We start from the raw sequence: 20,749 nt of genomic DNA on the forward strand, positions 1-20,749 counted from the left end.
AGAAAGAAAGGAAGGAAGGAAGGAAGGAAGGAAGGAAGGAAGGAAGGAAGGAAGGAAGGAAGGAAGGAAGGAAGGAAGGAAGGAAGGAAGGAAGGAAGAAAATAGTTGTTAAAATAAAAAAAATATTAAAAATAAAAAAATTAAAAATAAAAAGAAAGAAAGAAAGAAGACAGCAACCAAAGCATAATACAAATCCACCAATGATAACAAGTGCTAAAAACTATACAAAAAACCCCACAAAAACCAAAATAGTCAGACAGAACCCTAGGACCAATGTGAAAGAAAAGCTATACAGACAAAATCACACAAAGAAGCATACACATACACATTCACAAAAAGAGAAAAAGGAAAAAAAAAATATATATATATATATAAAAAAGGAAGAGAGCAATCAAATGAATAAACAAATCTACCAATGATAATAAACTCTAAATACTAAACTAAGATAAACATAAAACCAGAAACAAATTAGATGCCGAAAGCAAACCCCAAGTCTACAGTTGCTCCCAAAGTCCACCATGTCAATTTTGGGATGATTCGTTGTCTATTTAGGTATTCCACAGATGCAGGGTACATCAAGTTGATTGTGGAGATTTAATCCGCTGCTCTTGAGGCTGCTGGGAGAGAGTTCCCTTTCTCTTCTTTGTTCACACAGCTCCTGGGGTTCAGCTTTGGATTTGGCCCTGACTCTGCATGTAGGTCGCCTGACGGCATCTGTTCTTCACTCAGACAGGACGGGGTTAAAGGAGCAGCTGATTAGGGGGCTCTGGCTCACTCAGGCCGGGGAGAGGGAGGGGTATGGAATGAGGGGTGACCCTGCGGCAGTAGATGCTGGCGTGATGTTGCATCAGCTTGAGGCGCGCCGCGTGTCTTCTGGGGAAGTTGTCCCTGGATCGCAGGACCTGGCAGTGGCAGGCTGCACCGACTCCCAGGAGGGGAGGTGTGGAGAGTGACCTGTGCTTGCACACAGGCTTCTTGGTGGCTGCAGCAGCGGCCTTAGCGTTTCACGCCTGTCTTTGGTGTCCACACTGATAGCCGTGGCTTGTGCCCATCTCTGGAGCTCATTTAAGTGGTGCTCAGAATCCCCTCTCCTCGCGCACCCCGAAACAATGGTCTCTTGCCTCTTAGGCAGGTCCAGACTTTTTCCTGGACTCCCTCCCGGCTAGCTGTGGTGCACTAACCCCCTTCAGGCTGTGTTCACGCAGCCAACCCCAGTCCTCTCCCTGGTGTTGGACCTCCAAAGCCCGAACCTCAGCTCCCAGCCTCTACCCTCCCAGCAGGTGAGCAGACAAGCCTCCTGGGCTGGTGAGTGCTGGTTGGCACCAATCCTCTGTGTGGGAATCTCTCTGCTTTGCCCTCCACACCCCTGTTGCTGCGCTCTCCTCCGTGGCTCCGAAGCTCCCCCCCTCTGCCACCCACAGTCTCCATCCATGAAGGGCCTTCCTAGTGTGTGGAAACCTTTCCTCCTTCACAGCTCCCTCCCACTGGTTCAAGTCCCCGCCCTATTATCTCTGTTTTCCTTTTTTTTTTTGCCCTACCCAGGTACCTGGGAAGTTTCTTGCCTTTTGGGAGGTCTGAGGTCTTCTGCCAATGTTCAGTAGGTGTTCTGTAGGAGTTGTTCCACATGTAGATGTATTTCTGATATATTTGTGGGGAGGAAGGTGATCTCCATGTCTTACTCCTCTGCCATCTTTTTTTGTTGTTGTTGTTGCGGTACGCAGGCCTCTCACTGTTGTGGCCTCTCCCGTTGCGGAGCACAGGCTCCGGACACGCGGGCTCAGCGGCCATGGCTCACGGGCCTAGCCGCTCCGCGGCATGTGGGATCTTTCCAGACCGGGGCACGAACCCTTGTCCCCTGCATTGGCAGGCGGACTCTCAACCACTGCGCCACCAGGGAAGCCCACCTCTGCCATCTTGAAGGTTTCTCTCTCAACAAAGATTCATTGAGTGTCTACTATGTGCCAAGCACTGTTCTAGGTGTTTTTAATATCTCAGGGAACAAAGAACAAGAACTTCTTAAAAAAACTTTTTTCAACTAAAAAATTAAAAATAATAAATAAAAAAATTTTAAATCTAATTAAAAAATTTTTAATAAAAAAAAATTTTAAAAGAACCCCTGCCCTCCTGCAGTTTGGCTTCATAGATGTTTTAGTGGGTCATGACGGATGAAAAGACAGAAAAGAAACTTCAGGCAGAAGTAATAGCAGATGTTAAAGCTGTGAGTCAGACAACAGCCTAGCAGCTTACAGGAAATAGCTGAAAATTCTTAAAAAGTGAAAATTCTTCACCTACCAGGTGAAGAACAGCTGGGCGTCTGGAGAGGTGGGGTGGTCCCAACAAGAAGGTTCTGAGTGTTCCTGGATCGGCTATGGTTCCTATACATAATAATCAAATATTTGTTGAAATGAAGTAAAAAAGCTATGACATGCAGTTTAAAATTTTGAGAGGTACACTGGTTCTTATAAAAAACTGTGAGTACTGGGGAATTTGGTACTTTTTTGATGAATCAATAAATGAAGGAAGGAATGAGTGACATAAGGAATTAGAACTGTCAGATTCGAATTTTAGAAAATAATTATTGTGTCCGTTTAGGAGGTGGATTTGAATGGAAAAACATCAGAAAGGAGGTGACCAGATAAAAGGAATGATAAGGACGAGAATCAGTTCCCCAGGATTGCCCCGGGGGCTCCACTCAAGGGAGTCCAAGGGCACCACCCACTGGAACAGGAGAGAACACTGCCCGCTGGAGCTGTATGGTGGGCCAGCCTCGGGGCAAGACAAGGGGGATGAAAAATGGGAGCAAGATAAAGGACATCTGGGTAATAAAAACAGATTGCTGACTAGCTGGTGTTTTAAAGTTTCCGGCTAATGAAGAAGTACTGAAAATTATTTACTGCTTTCCCTTAAATTTTATTTGAGTGATCATAGTATTAATCCTTAGGTTAGCATTACCAAACCATAAAATACACATATGACTTTGAAAAACTGAAAAAACATTTTTTCCACTTGTTATTTACTGAAAGCCTAACGAACACGAAGTTTGTTGCTGTATCTATATATGCCAGTTGAATCCAACGCACACTTCATTTCCTTTGTGAAGATTCTGAATTTACCATGATTTCCCCCGGTTGTTCCCACTGGCCTCTCTTCAACTAAACGGCTGCTGCATTCAGAGACTTTAACACACTACTTAATACTTGATCATATATTGCTTTCTAATTATTTCTTGCTAACTACACTTGGGTGCTCAACAATTCTCTTATAATCGCCATGATGGTTATGAGGTCAGAGGTTAGGAGCAGGTTAATATAAAATAGGATAATGTCATGGAATTAATGCAATTAATCTCAGCATTCAAGTTTTGCAAAAGCAAAACCTCCTTCCTAAGAAAAATCTTTAATGTTTTAAATTTATATTTTCAGTCAAGGGATTTTTGAAATGTCTTCATGTAAAAATTAATGTGTTAGAAAAGATAGTAAATGTCTTCTCATCTTAGCATTAGAATGATAAAAAGTCACCGATCTGTTCTTTTGGGGGCCATATAATTTTTTCATCCCTAAAGTTTATTGCAAGTTTGTAAGATTTCATGTTTCTCAGTTTCTATTTCTAATGTGTGGATGTTATTTCTATATTTGTTAAAAATGTGTCTGCATTTTGCACATTTCTAAGATGATCTGCAGGTGTGAAGTTTCTGTTCGGATTTTTAAGTAAGTTGGTTTTTGAAGTCTTATCTTTACATTGGAAACACTAAGGTGCTGGGGGCTGATTTATTTTTCAGAAGACTGGCTTGATTTTTAATGTCTTATTTTAAAAGTACATTTAAAATGTTTATTAAAAGTCTTACTAATAAAATTTTGCTGCTGTTCTTCAGGTCATGATTTGGGATCTTTAGCAAGAAGAAGTGACTGTAAACCAAGTGGCACAATAAATCTGGTTAGGAATAAAAGAGGATCATTTATTTTCCAGCCACTGGGCTGAGACTTCTTGGAAGAATAATTTTGGATCAGGCCAGGATGGGGGAGCATATTCATCATATTTGCTAAAAACTGACTTGATACTTGAAATGCTTGCAGGGTTACTCCCAGGTTTGGGTCTCATCAAGGGGTCCCAAGCAACAAGCAAAACCCTCTTCCATGGGAGCATCACAGGTCAAGGTTAGATCATGGACATGAAGGTCCTATGATGGCAGCATCCATCACACCAGAGTCTGTAAGTCGACCTTCTCTTCGCAAGTTCTTCCTTCTTCACTATCCACTCCCCATACTCTTCTCCTGAAACTGAACGTGCAATAAAAGCACACAGCCTAAAACAAGAGGGTCACTATTTGGTCAAGAATGTTTAAATAGCTCTGGATTCAACTAGAAGTCCAGGGCAGACTTACACACAAATTTTGATTTCACGCCCAGAATCATTCAGTTAGTCCAACTGCACTGGACTGATAAAGTAGAAGCAGAAGCCAAGACAGCAGGAAAAGGACCGGGAGTCAGATAACACATCTCAGTTCAGGCCCAGTCCTGTTGACTAATGATATTGACCTTTCTGATCTCTGCTTCCTTATCCTGAGAACTGGTCAGCCACTGCGGCTCAGGAAAGAGGTCAAGACCAAAACACATTGGCAAGGGCCCACTATCTATTTATAAGAATCAAGAAAGCCACTTCATGAACTTCATCTTTAATGGGGTTTTTCTGTGTTCCTGGTGATTCTCTTATTTGATGGTGAACTCCTTGAGGACATGTCTCCTGGCTTGGTTGTAATCACTCATATCACCTGCATTTTGCCTCATGGGTAGAATAACAAACTCATGGAACCTCAGAAAGGCCCTGAAACTGTCAATCACCGATCAGATACCTGACACTTTACTACATTCCTGTCTAATGATCATTGTGGTGGTTAATTTTACATGTCAACGTGGCTAGACCACGGTACCCAGTTCTTTGTTAAACAGCAGTCTAGATGTTACTGTGAAGGTAGTTTTTGAATGAAATTAACATTAAGTCAGTTGACTTTGAATAAAGCAGATTATTCTTCAAAATCTGGGTAGGCTTCATCCAGTTAAAGGTCTTATGAGAAACACTGAGGTCCCCTAGGGAAGAACGAATTCTGTCTCCAGACTGCCTTTGGATTTAAGACTGAAACATTAACTTTTCCTTGAGTTTCTATCCTTCTGGCCTGCTCTGTAGATTTCGGACTTGCCAGCCTCCATAACTGCATGGAAAACCCTGCCTAAGACAACCATTTAGCCACCTCTCAAATACTGTCAAGTTATCAGGATGCTTTTGAGACTGGCCTTTGTAACATCATGGTCCTGGGAGTAAATCCTATCTCAACCAGTTACTAACTGTGATTTTGAGTGAGTTACTTAGACCTTTCAGAGCCTAGCTCCCCATCTATGAAATAGGTATGATACCAACTACTCTGATGGAATGTCTTGGAAATCCCAGATGATATATATGAAGCACTCATAACATAAATGGTTCTCAATAAATAGTAGTCACCATTTTGCTTTGATGAGCTACATGTGAATAAATCCTGTTATTAACTGTACTAGTAGCTAATGGCAAGGCTAGTTTGAACTTCTCAAAAGAATTCATCTTTCTAGGCTAGAAATGGACTGTGTACTCTATATTTTAGGATGGCCTTTTGTTGTAATGTTATCACGCAGGCTACAGAGATACCTCCAGACTTGAGTCAGCTTCCTTTATTCTGAGGCAGTAAAGAGAGACCTCTTAAAGGATGGCTCTCCATGGCTGGTAAGAGCAATGGCTGCTTAGCAGAACCACAACTGAATGACCAAAGGATGGGGAGATAATGGTTTAAACACTGATTAGCCCATGGAACTTGACTTAAAAAAAAAAAGTAGGAATTCAAAGGAGAACCTTTCTAAGGATAGGTTTATCCCATTAATCAGATTCCCAAATGAACCAAACGTCTTTAAAACATAATAATCGCTAACCCAAGGTGTACAGGTTTTGTGGGATAATTATTTTATATGTAAGGGCTCACATGTTTTCTAAAGACCATAACTATTGAGCAGATAATTGTTTTCTAAATGTAAGTATGAGAGATTCCAAGGGCATATCATCATGACTGACATTTTGGATATTAAGTCATAATAAATTATTAGAGATAATTTTTAAAAGGAAAAACTTGAGCTTTTGTGAAATTGAATGCTTACATTTCAAATTTAATTTGATGTGATAAGGGTTTTAGAAAGATGTATTTCAATCAATTGTTACCTAAGTGCATACTACAACACTTTTCACAAATTTTCTTTCAGTTCTAGGTCCCAAACTACTTCAGACAGGACACTGGGACTTTCTGATTTATCAATCAGTATCTAAATTCAATATTTCTGAGAAGAGACTCAAGAACAGCTTTCAAGCAAGATTTTATCACCTCTCCTTAAATCACATTTCAAATTGCTAACACGATATTGCATACAGCACAGTGAGACCACGTGACCCACAGTCAAGACAGGGAGACATGACTTTAAAATGAGAAAGAGTCAGGAGCACAGAACTTCGTATCTAAGGATGATTTGGTTACACGATGTATTTAGACAAAGCCAGGGAGCTAACTACGAAGCTGTACTGAAATGTGTTTGTGAGAACCTGTCAGATGTCCAGCTCTGTACCAGGGGTCACTCCTTCAACAGCAGAAGCTATCTGTCAGGAGCTATTGGCCTGTGGCAGAGTCCCAATTACCAACCAAGAGTGAAGTCACCCAGGGACTCTCAATTAGGGAATTGTGACAATGTTTTCTTTGGGAACAAAAGTGATACAAATACTGATGAAAGCTTATATTTGCTACTACCTATGTTTCTTAAGTCTATCACTTCTGGGGGAAAATTGAGAAATCGTACCACTTTGTATTGGTCTTTGAAAAGAACTAGGAACTTTTCCATAAATTTTAACATCCATCACCTCAAGAGTTTATCAACTTTAACATTTATCATTTTATCTTCTTCCTGTTTACTCTGTCACTTAGCATTACTTCTTTATAGAGATTTTTTTGTGTGTTTTTTTTGATTTGTCAACAACATGGGATAAGACTTCTTTTACTACGACCCGGTGAGAGAGTTCATAGGATCAGGGTAGAGATCTTTGTCCGCAAGGATAAAATCCCGTGTCTCTAGATTGACCTTAAGCAATCAACATAATACTGTTTCTTTTCATGACCTTCTATTATTCAGGAAAAAAATTATCTTTCTTTGCTTAAGTTTGTAAGGCATTTTATATGTTGGGTTTTGCTCTTTCTGTCATTTGAAGCCTGTGTTATCTGCCTGTTCGTGGGAGCTGTCTCAGCAATAAGCTCTCATTCTAGGGAAAAAAACAAACTGTGCAGTAATAGTTCATTTTGTCATCACAGATAACAGATCACGAATGAGTGGTAGCGTCATAATGTATGAAAAGAGAATAATTCCTAAGGATGCTCATTTTAGAATAATACTAAAAAGAGAAAGGCAGGCTTCATTAGCGACTTTGAGAATTACTAGTTCCTGCTTCTATGTGAGTTTAGTAAAACGACAGTAAATAATAGTTTAATATCAATATTGTAGACAGTCTTCAAACTTTATTAAAGTTTGAAATACATATTCAGAAGCAAGAGTCTGATTTTTACGATTTCACTTTGGTAGCCTGTGCTGTTTCACTATGTGATATAACGTGCACTACTACGTGTGAATTTAATTCCTGGATCTGCCATTCACTGTGTGAACACACTTAATTTGAGAGCTTCTCCTCATGTTCCTTGCCTTCTAGCTTCTAGTTGGCAAAACAGGAGAATAAACAACATATTTACCTGTTATGATGAGATGAGATGAATGAGATGAACACAGGTTACTGCACAATGCTTTAAAAAAAAAAAAAAGCATTTTTATTTGAAAGCAGTATATGAGGTATTTAAAAGCAGGATTTTGAAGTATACTTAGACCTCTGTTTGTAACTGGATTTGTTAAGTAGGAGCCATTTGGCCTGGAGGAAATTATAACTTTACCTCTCAAATACTAATGACTTACCTGTCAAGTGAAAATAACAATCACACCACCACACAGAGCTGTCAGGAGGATTCCATGAGACTGAAAAGCGTGTACAGCACATATTCTTGGATCTCAGGACTCCACTGGCATTGATGGCCATTTATTTATAAATTTATAAAATTTATTTATTTATTTTTGGCTGTGCTGGGTCTTTGTTGATGTGCACGGGCTTTCTCTAGTTGCGGTGAGCGGGCTCTACTCTTCGTTGAGGTGCGTGGGCTTCTCATTGCATTGGCTTCTCTTGCTGCGGAGCACAGGCTCTAGGCACGTGGGCTTCATTAGTTGTGGCGCATGGGCTCAGTAGCTGTGGCTCGCGGGCTATAGAGCGCAGGCTCAGTAGTTGTGGCACACGGGCTTAGTTGCTCCGCGGCATGTGGGATCTTCCCGGACAAGGGCTCAAACCCGTGTCCCCTGCGTTGGCAGGCAGATTCTTAACCACGGAGCTACCAGGGAAGCCTAACCATTTATTATTGCATGAATAAAAGTTGATGAATCGATTTCCACGTAATTAAAATGATTTCCTTCAAGCTGAAGAGTAGGACTAATTCCAGTCTCAGTGTTTCCTAGAATAAGGTTGTGGGTCTAGTGGGCAGCTGCAGATGCAGACTGGGATCTTAGGTGGTAAGTCTTAGCTAGACATTGCTTCTGGATTCGTCAGTCATTGAGTAGTAACTGAAGCCACAGATATGGATGAAATCACCTAGTAAAACACAGAGAGAGGGGGAGAGAGAGAGAGAGAGAGAGAGAGAACAAATCCATAGGGAGCACATATAGTAAAGGTCAGAAAGATGAAGGAGAAAATATGTCTTTTCCCCTGAAACAAAAGGGATGGAACTAGGGGTTGGGTACAGACATAGCCAAAATTTTAGCTAAGAAGAGGGTAAAGAATTGACATATTTAATTATCTCTACATTCTCTGATGCAAGGTTTAGGTTAATTGAATGTGAGGAAAGAACAGAAATAAGGGCAGTCAAGGAACCAGCATCAGTGATGAATATAATTCATACGTGAGAACAGGAGGAGACAGGTTAGAAAGAGACATGGGCCGATGGTTGGGGGAGATCTTAGCTGTTAGAATAACATTTATCTTCCATCCCTGAGGGAAATAATTAGATGAAAACAGAGCCTTGAGATCTTAAATTGCTCGTGGAGTGCAGGATAAACAGTAGGGAAACTGAAGTCAAGGAAACCAGTTAGCAGGCCATTGTGAGAAGGTGGCCTGAGGGTGACTTCTTGGGCGGGGTATATTCTAAATGGTCTGACCCTTCTGGTCTTCCTTTGGCCACTCCACCACCTTGAACCCCATCGATTATCTGCTTCTTCACATGGCTAGCAACTCTTCATCCTTCAGTTCTCAACTCAGTTATCATCTGTTCAGGGTAACTTTCCCTGACGCCTGGTCTAATCTTATTTTATTTTATTTTATTTTGCGGTACGCGGGCCTCTCGCTGCTGTGGCCTCTCCCGTTGCGGAGCACAGGCTCCAGACGCACAGGCTCAGCGGCCATGGCTCACGGGCCCAGCCGTTCCGCGGCATGTGGGATCTTCCCGGACCGGGGCACGAACCCGTGTCCCCTGCGTCAGCAGGCAGACTCTCAACCACTGCGCCACCAGGGAAGCCCAACCTGCTCTAATATTAATATCAGCAATGTCATAGCACCCTATCAAGAAACTCACCACACTCTACTGTAACAATTCATCCGCTCGTCTTTCTTCCCCACTGAACTGCGAAATTCCTAACAGGCAGAAACCATGCCTCCTTATTCCCTGGCATCTAAACACAGAACTTGGAACATTGTCAAAATTCAATGAAGGTGAATGAATGAATGAACGAACAAGTACATGTATACCGACTAAATACTATTAACATAAATAACAAAATCATAAAGGAAACGCAGACAGAGCATATTTAATAGCAAGCTATGTGAAAATGGGTCTTCTAAGAAAATGAAGGGTAATGAATGAACATTTTTGGCAGCAAAGGTCAACGAATTCTTGTTAAGCCATTCCGGCCACAATCTGCATTCAAACCAGCAGTGTGCCTCTGGCAGTCACTTCCACGCTATTCTGTGAAGCGCTTAACAGGTGCACTAAGCCTCCCCCTGCCAGCCGAGAGCCAAGGGGTGAGAATGGAACGAAGGTGCTTTTCTTTTCATGTGATCTTTTAACAGAACAGGCTTTTCTGTGAAAGGATTGAATCAGCCTGACCTTCCTGCAACTAGCGATGTTTTACAGTATTTTAAAAAAATGCCACCCGAAAGGCAGTGACTTTTTTTTTGCGGTACGCGGGCCTCTCACTGTGGCCTCTCCCCTTGCGAAGCACAGGCTCCGGACGCGCAGGCTCAGCGGCCGTGGCTCACGGGCCCAGCCGCTCCGCGGCATGTGGGATCTTCCCGGACCGGGGCACGAACCCGCGTTCCCTGCAGCGGCAGGCGGACTCTCAACCACTGTGCCACCAGGGAAGCCCGGCGGTGACTTCTATATGGTGAGGCTATGCCGATCGTCACACCAAGTCAGTGATTTCACAGAATCAGTCTGCTAGCAAGTTGTCAGAGCTTAGCTGTGGTCTGCCGAAGATGATCAGGCAGAAAACTCCTGTGTCTTTTATCTAGAAAAAATGTAAGTTTCCTAACTCTAAAAGCATCATTTATTTTAGCATTCCTCCATATCCGGGTTTTTCAAACCTAGGGATCATGTGATCATGACCTAGTCACTTACAAATATAGAAATGGATCAAGTTTCATGAATTTTCTCCTTTTACCTCTTTTTTAAAATTTTTTATTTTATATTGGAGCATAGTTGATTAACAAACAGTGTTGTGTTAGTTTCAGGTGTACAGCAAAGTGATTCAGTTCTACATATACATGTATCTGTTCTTTTCCAAATTCTTTTCCCATTTAGGTTATTCCAGAGTACTGAGCAGAGTTCCCTGTGCTATACGGTAGGTCTTGTCGGTTATCTATTGTAAATACAGTGGTGTGTACGTGTCAACCCCAAACTCCCAATCTCCTTTTACCTCTTGACCACACTTCACTGCTCTTCCGTGAGTTTTTTAAAAAGCCCACTGCAACCCTTACCCTGATGTCTTTAGCCATTGATGGCCTCAGTCACAGTTTGAGAAACATCATTTTACAACACGGAGGAAGCAGTAAAATTATAGTCTAGAGAGTAAGCTGCTGTTTCACTGTTGTATCGGTGTTTACTATATTGCCTATTTTATTTAATCCAGCTGATCAATTCAGTCAAATTTCAGACTCTTTTTATCTGTGTCTTAATAAACTTTATCTTTCAACTTCTTTTGGTTTTGTTCTATGTGTGCTGTGGTAGGGGTGGGGTTAGTGATGGAGACAAAAGCAGGACCACAGACCACGTGAGCTTTGTCTTAGGATGGAAGTATAGACGGTAAATGAGGCTTTAAGGTCATCTGGCTTCACGTTCTTGGAATTTTACCTTGATATTTGCCTTATTCGTGCATCCATTCAACAAACCTTTTGTAGCACTTACTGTCTGTCTAGTTCTGTGCCAGGCGATTGGAGATTCAAAGATGAAATACAGGGCTTCCCTGGTGGCGCAGTGGTTGAGAGTCCGCCTGCCGATGCAGGGGACACGGGTTTGTGCCCCGGTCCGGGAGGATCCCACATGCCGCGGAGCGGCTGGGCCCGTGAGCCATGGCCGCTGGGCCTGCGCGTCCGCAGCCTGTGCTTCGCAACGGGAGAGGCCACAGCAGTGAGAGGCCCGCGTACCGCAAAAAAAAAAAAAAAAAAAAAAAAAAGATGAAATACAGGTTTCTGTCAGAAATACGTTTATCACCTGGGAACAAAGACGATGTGAGAAAAATTATGAAGTAATTATTTTGAAAAAAATCAACCTACTCTCTACGTTTCTGGATCTGAGCTAAACTGATATCTCAGTGCAATAAACTATTATAAGAAATGTAACAGGTCTAAATTCTACTTGATAGAAAAATAAATCTCTAGTCCCAGTAGTTGCACTACATTTGTGATTTGAGCTTACCTTTATTCTCCCCACTCCTGAACTAGTCAAGGATTCCTCAAAAACACTGATTCCTTCTTGGTTCAGACCCTCACCTCCTTGGAAGAACAATTAGAGATTCTTCTCTGTGATGCTCTGTGCGTTTGAGGACTTGATACCTTGATAAGTCCACTCTGTTCATCTTGGTGTACACGCTGCTATATGCTTGGACTAGGATTTATCTCATTTCCTCATTGTTAAATCACAGTAATGAGTAAAAGACTTAAGAAAGCCAGGGTGTGGGTAACTTTAAGTGTGATTCAGTACCTATTTGCTTGCCTCCTGGGGGTAGCTGGAGAAAGAGATTGCCTTGGACCTGATACCATCTGCTAAGAGTGATATAAAAATGCACATCAGAAGAAAGGAATCCAAAAGCGTAAATAAGCCCTTAAATATTTTCAAGAAAGAAAATTATAAATAGGTCTCTTTCTGGGAAAAGATTTACACTTTCCCTTCTAAGTTGTTTCAATGGCTCCTGCTTGAACTGTGATATGAGATCTCTAAACTGGTGACTGAAAATACACAGAAAGTTACTAGCAGAACTGGAAAATTTAGCAGGAAATGAACAATGAAGAAATGAGAATAGGGACAAAGCGTGGTCTAGTTTTCACTTGCTTTTCAGGTCACATCCAGCCAAACCAAACTACATTTGAAATTCTCAGGGACGATTGTAGATTCCATGTCAGTTTCCAATACCTCCCCGTTGGGCCTGGGCTCTGATGCTGCTGTGCCCTGGGGGACATAGAGCTGCATGTGGTCGTCAGGAACTCTGTGACCCTCAACTGCCACATTACCTTTCTCACCCTCGGGTTCCTCCAGTTCGTGTGAGGTTTTAGTGCCCAACTCACTAGATTATAGTGCTGATTACATGAGATCGTGTAAATCCCGGTGTGCAGATGAACTTAAATGGTAGCTGCATTAAATTTCAATCTGAACTTGTTCTTCCTGTTTTCTCTTTCTTCACTGTATCATCCAGTCTCAGGACTGCACTTACTGTCTTCGTATGAAGGACAACCAAATCCTGTTATCGACAGCATCAAGCTTCTCTCCTGAGCTGCCTTGCTTGCTATTCTTCCTTGGGTAGAATACCCTCACATCCCATTCCATCTGTTTAAATGATTATATTTACCCCAAACCAGCTTCGTGTCCCGTTGCTTCCTTTCCTCTTAACGACAGAATTATCCTTTCCAGGTGCCTAAGGTCAAAACCCTGGTGTCACCTTCCTAGCTTCTCGGTCCACACCTGCTGATTTTCTATGCTGTACCAGGCCCTGTGTTAGCACCGAGACACACAGTGATCAACAAGCCAGACATTCAAACTCCATCTTCTTTACTGTGTTCCTCTACTCTGCCTCTGTCACCTCAACTTCCCTTTTACCCTCCACTGCCATCACCACAGTTCAAACCTTCAAGTGCAGCAGTAGTTTCAGCACAAACGTTTCCACGTTTCAGTGCATCCTCCACACTCCTGCTAGACTGGTACCTCTCAGCCACATCCTTGCACAGAATTTCCAGATGTTTCCTGTCTGCTCTAGCAGTGGGCACAGACTCCTCAGCCCTCTATTATGGACCAACACCACCTTTCCAGTGTCATCTCCAACCCAGATCTTTGTAACTCTCCTATCCTGCTTCACAGCGGGCTTTTTTTATTCATTTGCTTTGGCTCAAATTTTCTTCCCTCGACCCCCCAAACCATAAAGGAACGTCTTTTTCTCCACTCCTAAAAACTTTGCCCATCTTTAAAACAAGCTCTATTATCTTCCCTTCTCTAAAGCCTTAACAGAGCATTCTTAGCCAGGGGCTGAAACACTCACTCATTCTCACCTAAGCTTTATTTCATGGGAAGAAAATCTAGGAATGTTCTCACTTATCAATTAGCAGGTTTTAAAGTTGAAAGTGCATTTATTTTCCTTAGCTTCTCTGCAAAATTCTGAATAGACAGTTCAATGTTTCCACTGTTCATCTCTGACTCTCTCCATGCATGTATAAGTTTGTATATATTTACGTCTATTTTTACATATATATTGATAGATAAAATTCAGAGCATCATTCTGCTTATATAAAAAGCACGATATAATTTGGAAATTTCCTATCATGTATTGAGACCAGCAGGACCCTGTGGGGTCCCTGGGCACAAAAGTTTTTCTGTGTTCCCTGCTTGCAGGAAATAGGCTTCATTCAGCCTCCTTGACCTTCTCTGAGTTCCAACAGGCAGGTTCAAACAGTTGCTAATCAGGGAAGGGAGGGGATGCAGAGACACGAGAGGAGCAGTCAGGAAACAATAGTGCAGCCTTGGGGGCAGGGTCCTGGTTCCCCCTCAAGGGATACACAGAACAATACCTTTGAGCTTTTTGCAGATACTGAAACCCCTACCAGGTGGGAGAAGTCAAGGGCATGCTGCCCACAAGCACGGAGACCCCAGACCGGTTGGAACCCTATGATGCCTAATCCCAATTACCTCCCCATCAACCCATCAGAAGAATGTCCACGAGCTGATCACTCCTACTTTGAACCATTCCTATGAAACTCCTCACTAGCCCCTCCATGCTGGGACACAAATTTGAGGGCATTAGCCCACTGTGGCCCCCTTTGCCTGGGAAAGCAATAAAGCTATTCTTTTCTACTTCATCCAAAACTCTGTCCCCGAGATTTAATTTGGTGTCGGTGTACAGAGGCCAGATTCAGCATCAGTATCATGTATGCACGTAAATAATTACTTGTAAAATCAAAGTAAAAGTGATTTGCTTCTATAGCCCTCAACACTTCTACCAAAATAGCTGAGCAGTGCAGATAACAGATAGGACGCTAAAGAAATCTACGACTCTCAAATAAAGATGGTCTTAGGTCCTTGCAGTAGTTAGCTCAGTTTTTAAATTCACCAAAATTCCACACTGAACTTTTTTTTTATTTTCCAGAGCTAGGTTGTGATTTTTCTCAACACAAACAGCAGTAGATTGGGGAATTAATTAAGGGAAACCTAGAATGTCTTCTCCTTCACTTCGCTTCGCTTACAATGCCTGCTGGGTGGATGGAGGTGGCACTGTTAAGGAGATTATTTCCCCTTAGGGTGTGCAGAATATAACAAATGTTGTGATTAAAAGGCCTAAGGGATTTATACTGAGAAAAGTCTCAGTGCTGACCTAACCACTAAAGAGTGTTCAAAGAAATCAATGGCAATTAATCCTTCCAACTGGTAAAAAAAGAAAAAAAAATGGTACCAATTTTTTTTAAAAAACCTAAAATTAAAAAAAATATAGAGAGAATGATCCTAAAATATAGTCTGGAAAAATGTCATAAAACTAACACGTTTAGAGTTACACATATATAATTTCACATGTGATAAATTAGCCTCTGGTACTTTTCTACATTTCTTTGGAGTAGATTTGTTCCTGAAAAGTTTGCATTGAGAATATTTATAAAGGTTGTTTTTGGGGGACAGATATTCTAAAGCAAAGCACCATTTTTGGCCAATTATCGAGTGCAACTCAATACCTGTGGTAAATTAGTTTGTGATCACTTGTTTCCTGCTGCTTAGAAACAAATGAAACACTTTGGTATTTCAAAATGTTAAAATGTTTTTAAAATTGCTTTTTAAAACTCTTCAAAATACGTTTTAAAAATCTTTCCCTGAATATACCCTTCCCTTCCCTTCAGCAGGTAAACATTGTCCATGGTTTCTGCCCATCTCTATTCTCTCCTTTAAGTTATCTCCCGTGCTGGCTTATTTCCCATGGAAAGTAATCTGGGGTTTGATCAATATCTGTTTCTGTCATTATAGAGTTATTTCAGGGATGTGGATGGTACTGCCCAGCCTGGAGGGTCGAGTTCATGCCTCTGTTCACAATTCAAGTCTGAAGTTCATGTATGAAGGGGAAGGTAGATGGAGGAAGGTTTCTCTCTCTTTTGGAGCACAACACCCCAAAGTTCTTCCTTACAGTGCTGCCGGACCGTGTGACAATCACTGATATCTAGCTAACAGCGCTATTTAGAAAATATCAAAACAAAGCTCTTCAAGATGGTTTTCAAGGTTCTTTATGATGTGGCCCTGCTTGCTGTTCAGCATCCTTTCTCCCACCATCTCTCTAAGATGCTGTGCCCCTCACTCCCACCTTCTTAAGGCACCCCCAAGGCCCCACTTGTGCTCTTTGTATGTACTTTTCATTTGGCCTCAAACATTCTCCAACTATGTCTTCATCCTTTCTGATGAATCCCCAGGGCCCTTGCCTCCTCCATAATGTGGGTAGGGATCCTCCCCACCTGGCCCCCATTATATCCCTGAAAGTCTACTGTGTTCTAGTTGTCTCTTTAATTTCTTTACCCTCCACCCATATGTGCCATGAAACCCCAGAACCCAGACTGTCACCTGACGCCAAGAAAGCACTTACTGAAACTAACACAACGTTGTGAATCAACTATGCTCTGATATAAAATAAATTAAAAAAAAAATAAACTGCATAATATTTTATGAAAAAAAAGAGAAAGCACTCACAAACACCCTATGAATGCTATAATGAATTGATGCATGTGTGAGCAGATAAAGTTATAAATGAGTGAAGCTCTGAGCCCACCATGGATTTTACTGCACTTCCCTCTCCACTGGGATTGATCTGCCAGCCCTGAAGTGTGTGCTTCTGCGTGTAGACATGCTTTGGATATGGAAAGAAGTGTTGTTTGTTGGGCCCCATCCTTAAAAACTTCCCTCCTGAGCACAGGCTCTTGCAGCTGTGACTTGGTTTCACAACAGAGGATCTTGTAGGCTGAGTCGTCCAAGGACCCCAGGAATCATGAGCTGCACAGCCGGCCCGACCGTACACAGAGGCTCTCGCTTGTCACTGATTTTTGAAGAAAAGCCAGTTTCCCTTCCTTCCTTCCTAAACATTTACATTAGGGCACATCCTTATCCTTGCAAGATAAACTCCACGGCAGGGGTAGCAGCTGCAGAAGCTTACCCCTCTTGTCTCTCACGTGGCCCTCTGCATCAGACGTTCTTCATGCTTTGAAGTGTCAACGAATAATTTCCAGAAAGTTAAATATATCTATATGCACCCATATAGAAGGAAGATGTTCAAGGATTTTATTCAACTCATTGATTAGTGAGGGAACCAGGAAGATGGTGAAGCTGGATTCAAAAACATTTGAGGGAGAGGAGTTTGAATACATCCTCAGGAAATGCATGAAAAAAAGCAGAATATTAGAATGGGATATGGGTAAGTTAAGTACAAAAATGATGAATGACCCACAGGGCAATAAAACAGAAATCTTTTGGGTTGATTTTACTACTGAACAGAAATCTGTAGTTAACATGCAACTTCATAGTGCCTACACTGTAATCAAAGAGGACCAAACAACAAAGTCAAATGTGTTAAATAAACATTGGACGGGCTTGGTGAACAATAACCCACTATGATATAGAAAGGGCATGCCACTCATCTTTTTTCTTTATTTCCAAGTTTCAAATAATTTTCCTTAATAGCAGTTATCCTCTTTGAGAATTTGATGGAAGCTATGGACCACTCAATCGCAGCATTATGTGCACTATTTTCGGAGGCCTGTGATCTCCCTGAAGCCCACGCATAGGTGCCCAGTGGTCCATGAGCCGAAGAGTGGGAGCTCCTGGCCCTGACTCTCCATGGCTGAAACACGTGCATAAGACCACCAGGATGACCGTATGTGTTGGTTTTCCTTTCAGGGGAGCGTGTAGGATATTCCTTATAAACAAGTGGATTCAAACTCCAGCGGATTTAGTCAGCTAACTCCTCCAGTCTTCGGGGCAGTAGGGAAGAATCTGGCACTACTGCATCAGCCTGCCATCCCCAAACAGCCACCACTGCCTTGTGCTATGTGAGGCATGAAACCAGTGGAATTGCAAGGCATCGGTTCAAGAGGAAATGTGAGAAATTCTAGGTGAGATGATGTGAAGCTATGAGTAGGAGGTAGGGGCTGAACTGTCATGACATCAAGCAGATAGGGAGGACTCTGTGCCCTCTTCAATGGACAGGGCAAAAAAAAAGCAACTATTTATTATTGTTGTATGATGCTGTTTCTTATTTTTCGATAAATACCTTGGGCAACTCTAAACTGAAAAAAAAAAAAGCTCTTTTTCAATGAAAATAAGGTACTGGGTTTCCATTTTGCAGGAAAGTTGATGATGCACTTGCATGATTGGATGGTTTTTCAACGTTTACCATCCGTAGAAGGGGTAGGAGCAGGGTCAATATGATGCCACCAACAGCTCCTGGATCAGCATCAACATCTACTCCCAAAGTTATTTTTATTTTTGAGGCTTGACCCAAATATTATTTAAAGGCTTTAGAAAAGGTCCATTTTATATTATTCAGTGAAGCATGTTTCATTTAGATCAGGAACCCCTGTTTCAGTTAATTTCACTCATTTCTTTTTAAGTCCAGGTTTCTGTGTGAAGCTACAAAAAGAGAAGCAGGTTCATGCGTTGGCTCCATTGGCAGAAGAGTGTGTCAAAGAGTTAAATGGTTCCAGTTTCACGTTAGTGCCATCAGAGGCTGCAGAGGGAAAAGGAGTGCATCTCAATAAGAGTTCCAAGTTTTCATCCAGTTCACAGAATCAAAGTAAGACTTTTGGAAATTAATTCAGTCAAGGGTGGCACATGATTGCATTGTATTCTTGCAATGTATTCTTGTTGTTTTTTGGTTTGTTTGTTTTTAGTGATAACGCTATATAAATTTTGGTCAAGCACAGCATTGTGGTAAGACTATGTTTTTACTAAACTAAGAAATCTGTGAACTTGGTTGCAATGTACATATAATTCATAACTGGTATCCAAATAAGTTCAATAGTTTGAATATAGGATGAGAATGATTTTGCTGTATTCATCCGTAGATGCACGACTCCAAAATGGGAATACAAAAAATATGTCAGCATGGTGGTTCATTTGCTATACATCATTATTCAGGTTTTGAAATGTTTGAGCCTTGAAGAATCCCAGTTTAATACCTAAAATGGTATTGAACTTTGGTGACAGGATCTTTTATATTTTGGTTGCAATTTTGTTCAAAATCACTTGAAAATCTTTAATCACATTATTTGATAACTCGAGTAACGCCCCCCAAAAAAGTCAGCTTCTGAAGCTTTTAGCAAATCACGATAATTCAAAACAATGCTTCTGAATTGGAAGATATTGTACAGTGTTCTATAACAGCAAGGGATGAACCAAACACATTAAATGGTGAGAAGTAGAAAGGTATTTAAGATTTGAATGTGATATTCTATAATTACATTTTGAAATAAGTTGATTTACCATAAATATTATTTGATAGAGCTCCTATTTTTAATTGAGAAAATTAATACTTTGTAGCAAATTAAACTGAGAAGGGCTATAAATTTGCAGCATCTAAATTTAATTCCCCTAAAAAACATTCAAAAGAATGTTGTGGGGCTTCCCTGGTGACGCAGTGGTTGAGGGTCCGCCTGCCGATGCAGGGGACACGGGTTTGTGTCCCGCTCCGGGAAGATCCCACATGCGGCGGAGCGGCTGGGCCCGTGAGCCATGGCCGCTGAGCCCGCGCGTCCGGAGCCTGTGCTCCGCAACGGGAGAGGCCACAACAGTGAGAGGCCCGCGTACCGCAAAAAAAAAAAAAAAAAAGAATGTTGTGAAAATATCTGTTGAATGAAAGTATCCTAAATGGAATTACCTGGCAAATATTCAATCTGAAATGTTCACATATGTTAACATGAAAACAAATCAGAAATGAGTATATTATTCATGTAGAAGAATTTATTTTCAGATTACCAGCTATCTCAGCTCCTATAAAAAGTGTGTTTTCTGATTTCAAAATATCAGGGGCATAACTTATATTTCCTTGTTCTGACAGCTGAAGAAACTAGAAGCAATGACACTGCAGAAGCAACAAGCACATCTAATGCCCAGATCTTGGTTTCTAATACCATTGTCTAGGAAAAGGAATCAGGGAGGGCTCCCAGGAGAACTGGCTGAATTTATGACAGGGGCAGGAAATATACATGATGTGCCTGTAGCATCTGGTGGTGCGACAAAACAAAAAGTGCCAAAACTCCCCAAACCCTACATGGATGGGGGTGCCAGAGCGACACAGGAACCACAGAAAGGAGCTCTCAATGGCCCAGACTACAACAATTTGAACCACAACATAGACTGGGACATAACCCGAAGTATAAAATAAACATCCAAACAGCTATGAGCTCATACTCATATAAATAAATGACAAAATAAATAAGTAAATAAATAAATAGGGGAGAACAGACAAATATGCAAATAATTTATGTGGATATGCTACCCTCAAGGAGGTGGGGCATAACCTCCCTCTGCTTAAATATGGGCCGTGAAGAGTGACTTCTCTCAAAAACGGACGGTATGGAAATAGGGAGAAAAGTAACTTTCCAGCGGAGAAACCTGACAGACCCGACCTCAGTCCTGTGTCAAGGTTGGCATCACCAGTGATAATTCATGTTGCCAGCATGTACGTTTGATATGATACAAGAACGGACTTTACCTCTGTGGTCTTCCTCCCTAAAACACATTATCCCAGTCAAATCCTGGGAAAAAACTACTAGACAAATTCCAACAGAGGGGAGTCCTACAAAATATTTGACCAGTCCTTCGGAAGACTGTCAAGGGCACCAAAAACAAGTCTAAGAAACTATCACAGGGCTTCCCTGGTGGCGCAGT

General features: G+C 41.6%; 2 long non-coding RNA genes across 3 annotated transcripts in view; both read right to left on the reverse strand.

Annotated features, from left to right (window-relative positions):
• Positions 1–11,594, reverse strand: part of LOC113625366 (uncharacterized) — a 30,885-nt gene extending 19,291 nt beyond the window's left edge. The window contains exons 1-3 of one of the 2 annotated variants that reach the window (XR_003434637.1): positions 11,543–11,594; positions 7,802–7,852; positions 2,293–2,375 (exon numbers count right to left, since the gene is read on the reverse strand). This is a non-coding gene — a long non-coding RNA (uncharacterized LOC113625366). Of the gene's footprint in view, positions 1–2,292; positions 2,376–7,801; positions 8,214–11,542 lie in introns of those variants that run through there. The other variant, XR_003434636.1, reaches the window with a different exon arrangement.
• Positions 11,595–11,807: 213 nt separating this feature from the next.
• Positions 11,808–20,749, reverse strand: part of LOC113625367 (uncharacterized) — a 362,063-nt gene continuing 353,121 nt past the window's right edge. The window contains exon 7 of the long non-coding RNA XR_003434638.1: positions 11,808–11,848. This is a non-coding gene — a long non-coding RNA (uncharacterized LOC113625367). The remainder of the gene's footprint in view (positions 11,849–20,749) is intronic.

Source organism: Aethalodelphis obliquidens, unplaced genomic scaffold, assembly GCF_003676395.1.
Source record: "Aethalodelphis obliquidens isolate GAN/ISIS:26980383/991018 unplaced genomic scaffold, ASM367639v1 scaffold15, whole genome shotgun sequence".
NCBI lineage: Eukaryota > Metazoa > Chordata > Mammalia > Artiodactyla > Delphinidae > Aethalodelphis > Aethalodelphis obliquidens.